This window comes from Manis pentadactyla, chromosome 13 (genome assembly GCF_030020395.1).
Source record: "Manis pentadactyla isolate mManPen7 chromosome 13, mManPen7.hap1, whole genome shotgun sequence".
Classification (NCBI taxonomy): domain Eukaryota; kingdom Metazoa; phylum Chordata; class Mammalia; order Pholidota; family Manidae; genus Manis; species Manis pentadactyla.
This window is the reverse complement of record NC_080031.1, coordinates 2,162,315-2,171,194: the sequence shown is the minus strand read 5'-3', so window position 1 is coordinate 2,171,194 and position 8,880 is coordinate 2,162,315.

Below are 8,880 nucleotides of genomic sequence, written 5' to 3'. Positions count from 1 at the left end.
AACACACGCGCCGGCTCCCCACAAATATATCTATCGCCATGAAAATAATCCAAAATGAACAATATCCACATTATAGGGGTACCAGAAGAAGAAGAGACAGAAAAAGGAATAGAAAGAGTATTTGAAGAAATAATTGCTGAAAACTTCCCCAAACTGGGGGAGGAAATAATCGATCAGACCATGGAAGTGTACAGAACTCCCAACAGAAAGGATCCAAGGAGGACAACACCAAGACACATAATTAAAATGGCAAAGATCAAGAACAAGGACAGAGTTTTAAGGGCAGTTAGAGAGAGGGAAAAGGTCATCTACAAAGGAAAACCCAACAGGCTATCATCAGACTTCTCAACAGAAACCCTACAGGCCAGAAGAGAATGGCATGATATATGTAATGCAATGAAACAGAAGGGCCTTGAACCAAGGATACTGTATCCAGCACGACTATCATTTAAATATGAAGGAGGGATTAAACAATTCCCAGGCAAGCAAAAGTTGAGAGAATTTGCCTCCCACAAACCACCTCTACAGGGTATTTTAGAGGGACTGCTCTAGATGGGAGCACTTCTAAAACTAAGTAGTTGTCACCAGAGAAAATAAAATCACAGCAAAGAAAGCAGACCAACCAAATACTAACTAAAGGCAAAAAATAAAATCAACTACCCACAAAAGCAGTTAAAGGAAGCACAAAAGAGCACAGAATAAAACAACCAACATATAAAGAACGGAGGAGGAATAAGAAGGGAGAAAAATAAAGAATGACCAGACAGTGTCTAAAATAGCTCAGTAAGTTAGTTAAGTTAGACAGTAAGATACTAAAGAAGCTAACCTTGAACCTTTGGCAACCATGAATCTAAAGCCTGCAATGGCAATAAGTACCTATCTTTCAATAATCACCCTAAATGTTAATGGACTGAATGCACCAATCAAAAGACACACAGTAATAGAATGGATAAAAAAGCAAGACCCGAGGAGGGCGGAAGATGGCGGCGTGAGTAGAGCAGCAGAAATCTCCTCCCAAAACCACGTATATCTATGAAAATATAACAAAGACAACCCTTCCTAGAATAAAGACCAGAGGACACAGGACAATATCCAGACCACATCCGCACCTGAGAGAACCCAGCGCCTCGCGAAGGGGGTAAGATACAAGCCCCGGTCCCGCGGGAGCCGAGCGCCCCTCCCCCCAGCTCCCGGCGGGAGAAGAGCAGGCAGAGCGGGAGGGAGACGGAGCCCAGGACTGCCGAGCACCCAGCCCCCGCCATCCGGGCCAGAGCGCAGACACAGTACGTGCCCAGGGGGGGGCCCTGGATGCTGGGGAAACAGGGCAGCAAGAACAGTGAGCGGGCACCGGAGGCCTGGCGCCGGAGGACATAAGAAAAGCGCATGACCATTTTTTTTTTTGCTATTTTGTTCTGGCCAGCGCTTTTTGGAAGCCTTAAAGGGATAGGGACCCCAATAGTAGGGAAACAGGGCAGCAAGACCGGTGAGCAGATGCCTGAGGCTGGCGCCGGAGAATAAAGAAAAACGAGTGGCCCCTTTTTTTTTTTTTTTAATTTAAATTTTTTTTGTGTGTGTGTGGTCATTGTTTGTTTTGGCGGGTGCTTTTTGGAAGTCTTAAAGGGGCAGGGCGGGTCACTTAATCCAGAGGTAGGGAATCCGGGATCTCTGGGCACCCTAACCCCTGGGCTGCAGGGAGCAGGGAGGGCCCTTACGGAGATAAATAGCCTCCCAGCAGCTCCTGCTCCAACGCGACTCCACCATTTTGGAGCAGCTGCCCGAGCCAGGCCACGCCCACAGCAACAGCGGAGATTAACTCCATAGCAGCCGGGCAGGAAGCAGAAACCCTGTCTGCGCGCAGCTGCGCAGCACAAGCCACTAGAGGTCGCTGTTCTCCCAGGAGAGGAGGGCCACAAACCAACAAGAAAGGAAGTCCTTCCAGCCGTCACTCGTCCCAGTTCTGCAGACTATTCCTATCACCATGAAAAGGCAAAGCTACAGGCAGACAAAGATCACAGAGACAACACCAGAGAAGGAGACAGACCTAACCAGTCTTCCTGACAAAGAATTCAAAATAAGAATCATAAACATGCTGACAGAGATGCAGAGAAATACGCAAGAAAAATGGGATGAAGTCCGGAGGGAGATCACAGATGCCAGAAAGGAGATCGCAGAAATGAAACAAACTCTGGAAGGGTTTATAAGCAGAATGGATAGGATGCAAGAGGCCATTGATGGAATTGAAATCAGAGAACAGGAACGCATAGAAGCTGACATAGAGAGAGACAAAAGGATCTCCAGGAATGAAACAATATTAAGAGAACTGTGTGACTAATCCAAAAGGAAAAATATCCGTATTATAGGGGTTCCAGAAGAAGAGAGAGGAAAAGATATGGAAAGTATCTTAGAAGAAATCATTGCTGAAAACTTCCCCACACTGGGGGAGGAAATAATCGAACAGACCATGGAAATACACAGAACCCCCAACAAAAAGGATCCAAGGAGGACAACACCAAGACACATAAGAATTAAATGGCAAAGATCAAGGACAAAGAAAGAGTTTTAAAGGCAGCTAGAGAGAAAAAGGTCACCTATAAAGGAAAACCCATCAGGCTAACATCAGACTTCTCGACAGAAACCCTACAGGCCAGAAGAGAATGGCATGATATATTTAATGCAATGAAACAGAAGGGCCTTGAACCAAGGATACTGTATCCAGCACGACTATCATTCAAATATGACGGTGGGATTAAACAATTCCCAGACAAACAAAAGCTGAGGGAATTTGCTTCCCACAAACCACCTCTACAGAACATCTTACCGGGACTGCTCTAGATGGGAGCACTCCTAGACAGAGCACAGCACAAAACACCCAACATATGAAGAATCGAGGAGGAGGAATAAGAAGGGAGAGAAGAAAAGAATCTCCAGACAGTGTATATAACAGCTCAATAAGTGAGCTAAGTTAGGCAGTAAGATACTAAAGAGGCTAACCTTGAACCTTTGGTAACCACGAATTTAAAGCCTGCAATGGCAATAAGTACATATCTTTCAATAGTCACCCTAAATGTAAATGGACTGAATGCACCAATCAAAAGACACAGAGTAACAGAATGGATAAAAAAGCAAGATCCATCTACATGCTGCTTACAAGAAACTCACCTCAAACCCAAACACATGTACAGACTAAAAGTCAAGGGATGGAAAAACATATTTTAGGCAAACAACAGCGAGAAGAAAGCAGGGGTTACAGTACTAATATCAGACAAAATAGACTTCAAAACAAAGAAAGTAACAAGAGATAAAGAAGGACACTACATACTGATAAAGGGCTCAGTCCAACAAGAGGATATAACCATTCTAAATATATATGCACCCAACACAGGAGCACCAGCATATGTGAAACAAATACTACCAGAACTAAAGGGGGAAATAGACTGCAATGCATTCATTCTAGGAGACTTCAACACACCACTCACCCCAAAGGATAGATCCACTGGGCAGAAAATAAGTAAGGACACGGAAGCACTGAACAACACAGTAGAGCAGATGGACCTAATAGACATCTATAGAACTCTACATCCAAAAGCAACAGGATATACATTCTTCTCAAGTGCACATGGAACATTCTCCAGAATAGACCACATACTAGGCCACAAAAAGAGCCTCAGAAAATTCCAAAAGATTGAAATCCTACCAACCAACTTTTCAGACCACAAAGGCATAAAACTAGAAATAAACTGTACAAAGAAAGCAAAGAGGCTCACAAACACATGGAGGCTTAACAACACGCTCCTAAATAATCAATGGATCAATGACCAAATCAAAATGGAGATCCAGCAATATATGGAAACAAATGACAACAACAACACTAAGCCCCAACTTCTGTGGGACACAGCAAAAGCAGTCTTAAGAGGAAAGTACATAGCAATCCAAGCATGTTTAAAAAAGGAAGAGCAATCCCAAATGAATGGTCTAATGTCACAATTATCGAAATTGGAAAAAGAACAGATGAGGCCTAAGGTCAGCAGAAGGAGGGACATAATAAAGATCAGAGAAGAAATAAATAAAATTGAGAAGAATAAAACAATAGCAAAAATCAATGAAACCAAGAGCTGGTTCTTCGAGAAAATAAACAAAATAGATAAGCCTCCAGCCAGACTTATTAAGAAGAAAAGAGAGTCAACACAAATCAACAGTATCAGAAACGAGAAAGGAAAAATCACGACGGACCCCACAGAAATACAAAGAATTATTAGAGAATACTATGAAAACCTATATGCTAAAAAGCTGGGAAACCTAAGAGAAATGGACAACTTCCTAGAAAAATACAACCTTCCACGACTGACCCAGAAAGAAACAGAAAATCTAAACAGACCAATTACCAGCAACGAAATTGAAGCGGTAATCAAAAAACTACCAAAGAACAAAACCCCTGGGCCAGATGGATTTACCTCGGAATTTTATCAGACATACAGGGAAGACATAATACCCATTCTCCTTAGAGTTTTCCAAAAAATAGAGGAGGAGGGGATACTCCCAAACTCATTCTATGAAGCTAACATCACCCTAATACCAAAACCAGGCAAAGACCCCACCAAAAAAGAAAACTACAGACCAATATCCCTGATGAACGTAGATGCAAAAATACTCAACAAAATATTAGCAAACCGAATTCAAAAATACATCAAAAGGATCATACACCATGACCAAGTGGGATTCATCCCAGGGATGCAAGGATGGTACAACATTCGGAAGTCCATCAACATCATCCACCACATCAACAAAAAGAAAGACAAAAACCACATGATCATCTCCATAGATGCTGAAAAAGCATTTGACAAAGTTCAACATCCATTCATGATAAAAACTCTCAGCAAAATGGGAATAGAGGGCAAGTACCTCAACATAATAAAGGCCATCTATGATAAACCCACAGCCAACATTATATTGAACAGCAAGAAGCTGAAAGCATTTCCTCTGAGATCGGGAACTAGACAGGGATGCCCACTCTCTCCACTGTTATTTAACATAGTACTGGAGGTCCTAGCCACGGCAATCAGACAAAACAAAGAAATACAAGGAATCCAGATTGGTAAAGAAGAAGTTAAACTGTCACTATTTGCAGATGACATGATATTGTACATAAAAAACCCTAAAGACTCCACCCCAAAACTACTAGAACTGATATCGGAATACAGCAAAGTTGCAGGATACAAAATCAACACACAGAAATCTGTGGCTTTCCAATACACTAACAATGAACCAACAGAAAGAGAAATCAGGAAAACAACTCCAATCACAATTACATCAAAACAAATAAAATACCTAGGAATAAACCTAACCAAATAAGTGAAAGACTTATAATCTGAAAACTACAAGTCACTCTTAAGAGAAATTAAAGGGGACACTAACAGATGGAAACTCATCCCATGCTCGTGGCTAGGAAGAATTAATATCATCAAAATGGCCATCCTGCCCAAAGCAATATACAGATTTGATGCAATCCCTATCAAATTACCAGCAACATTCTTCAATGAACTGGAACAAATAATTCAAAAATTCATATGGAAACACCAAAGACCCCGAATAGCCAAAGCAATCCTGAGAAAGAAGAATAAAGTAGGGGGGATCTCACTCCCCAACTTCAAGCTCTACTATAAAGCCATAGTAATCAAGACAATTTGGTACTGGCACAAGAACAGAGCCACAGACCAATGGAACAGACTAGAGAATCCAGACATTAACCCAGACATATATGGTCAATTAATATTTGATAAAAGAGCCAAGGACATACAATGGCAAAATGACAGTCTCTTCAACAGATGGTGCTGGCAAAACTGGACAGCTACATGTAGGAGAATGAAACTGGACCATTGTCTAACCTCATATACAAAAGTAAACTCAAAATGGATCAAAGACCTGAATGTAAGTCATGAAACCATTAAACTCTTGGAAGAAAACATAGGCAAAAACCTCTTAGACATAAACATGAGTGACCTCTTCTTGAACATATCTCCCCGGGCAAGGGAAACAACAGCAAAAATGAATAAGTGGGACTATATTAAGCTGAAAAGCTTCTGTACAGCAAAAGACACCATCAATAGAACAAAAAGGAACCCTACAGTATGGGAGAATATATTTGAAAATGACACATCTGATAAAGGCTTGACGTCCAGAATATATAAAGAGCTCACACGCCTCAACAAACAAAAAACAAATAACCCAATTAAAAAATGGGCAGAGGAACTGAACAGACAGTTCTCCAAAAAAGAAATACAGATGACCAACAGACACATGAAAAGATGCTCCACATCGCTAATTATCAGAGAAATGCAAATTAAAACTACAATGAGGTATCACCTCACACCAGTAAGGATGGCTGCCATCCAAAAGACAAACAACAACAAATGTTGCTGAGGCTGTGGAGAAAGGGGAACCCTCCTACACTGCTGGTGGGAATGTAAGTTAGTTCAACCATTGTGGAAAGCAGTATGGAGGTTCATCAAAATGCTCAAAACAGACCTACCATTTGACCCAGGAATTGCACTCCTAGGAATTTACCCTAAGAATGCAGCAATCAAGTATGAGAAAGATCAGTGCACCCCTATGTTTATCGCAGCACTATTTACAATAGCCAAGAATTGGAAGCAACCTAAATGTCCATCGATAGATGAATGGATAAAGAAGATGTGGTACATATACACAATGGAATACTACTCAGCCATAAGAAAAGGGCAAATCCAACCATTTGCAGCAACATGGATGGAGCTGGAGGGTATTATGCTCAGTGAAACAAGCCAAGCAGAGAAAGAGAAATACCAAATGATTTCACTTATCTGTGGAATATAAGAACAAAGGAAAAACTGAAGGAACAAAACAGCAGCAGAATCACAGAACTCAAGAATGGACTAACAGGTACCAAAGGGAAAGGGACTGGGGAGGATGGGTGGGTAGGGAGGGATAAGGGGGGGAGTAGTAGGGGGGTATTAAGATTAGCATGCACGGGGGGGTAGGAGAAAAGGGAGGGCTGTACAACACAGAGAAGGCAAGTAGGGATTCTACAACATTTTGCTATGCTGATGGACAGTGACTGTAAAGGGGTTTATAGGGGGGACCTGGTATAAGGGAGAGCCTAGTAAACATAATATTCGTCATGTAAGTGTAGATTAGTGATACCAAAAAAAAAAAAAAGGGCAGTTCCTGTGTGGTGACCTCCAATGAGTTCTACACAAGAGTATAAAGGGCATATAAAAGTGTAGGCAAAGGGTCTGTTTGTGTTTATACAGAGGATCAAAGCCTAATTGGGCTACCCCGAAAATGAACTAAGATACAATATGAAAAAGAACTTACAACATCAGCACTCTCTGGAAGACTCATGCCAGAGGATGATCATCAAAAAACCCCAACAAAGATCCACGCACTGCTACAGCTGTAGATGCACTCATCCCACCAGTTCCTGGACTTGCCATGGGAATGAGGAAGGAGATATCTGAGCTGGCCTGTGCATACAGTAAAACAACAAATTTGACTGGATCTATACTGTTGGAACTCAATCAAGAATTAGGAGAAGTGCAAATTTTAACGCTCCAAAATCTTACAACTACAGACTATTTACTGTTAAAAGAACGTAAGGGATGTGAACATTCCCCAGGAATGGGTTGTTTTGTCTGATTTCTCTCAGACTGTTCAAGTTCAGTTGGACAATATCCACCATATCATAGATAAGTTTTCACAAATGCCTAAGGTGCCTAACTGGTTCTCTTGGTTTCACTGGAGATGGCTGGTAATTACAGATATGCTTTGGTTATGTAACTACACTCCTATTATGTTAATGTGTGTGTGCAATTTAAGTAGTAGCTTAAAACCTATACATGCTGACGTTACTCTACAAGAAGATATGTCAAAGAAGTAATCTTCCCAGGTTTTCTGCCGCCTGCTACTTCTATAGCTTTTCTTCTTCCTTCCTAATTACAACCCTTAAATAGAATTCGTGCCTCATATCAAATTTACCAAGTATCATAACCTTTTCAAACAATAAGGCGTCTCTCTCACTTACCAACTTCACATTTCCCTGTATGGCCCCGGAAGATGACTGGTTAGCCAGAGACGGGTAAGATTCCTCAAGGGAGGAACAACCTAAGACAGGCACAGTCGCAGGGGGGTCATCAGGTGAGAAATTGGGGATCAACAGAGGTGAGGCTTAGAACCTCACCCCCCGTTCTGAGAGAAATCTTCCGCATACGTGGATGTTTTATTGCCTGTGTCTAGCGTGGATTAACACATAGTCTACAGGCACACACCTGATCATCTACATTTGCTCTCTTACAACACTAAACTATGTTTTCTACCTTTACCTTGTATCTACCTACCACTTCAGCATTTTATTAAAAATAATAATAATAGAGAAATGTGGTATCCACATATAAATCAAGTATAAAAACCAAATGAGTATTCATATTTGAACTGTTTATAGTTCATAATGCATGAGCAAAACCAAAAGTTTCTGTGATGGCTGCCCTTGTACTGTTCACCATGTAACTGATTCATTATGTAAGAATTTGTTCTCCGTGTAAGAACTTGTTTGTTATGCTTCAGAAGCTTGGAGACTGATGAAAATTAGGCTTGGGGTGGATTAATGATTGTGCATTGAGCATTGACTCCCCTATACAGAATTTTATTGTTGTTAACAACCATTTGATCAATAAATATGAGATATGCCCTCACAAAAAGAAAAAAAAAAAGTATACACTTCCAGTGGTAAAATAATAAGTAACTGGGATGTAATGAATATAGTCAAGATATTATAACAGCTTGGTATGGTGATAGCTGGTACCTAGAATTGTCATGTATATAAATGTTGAATCACTATGTTGTACACCT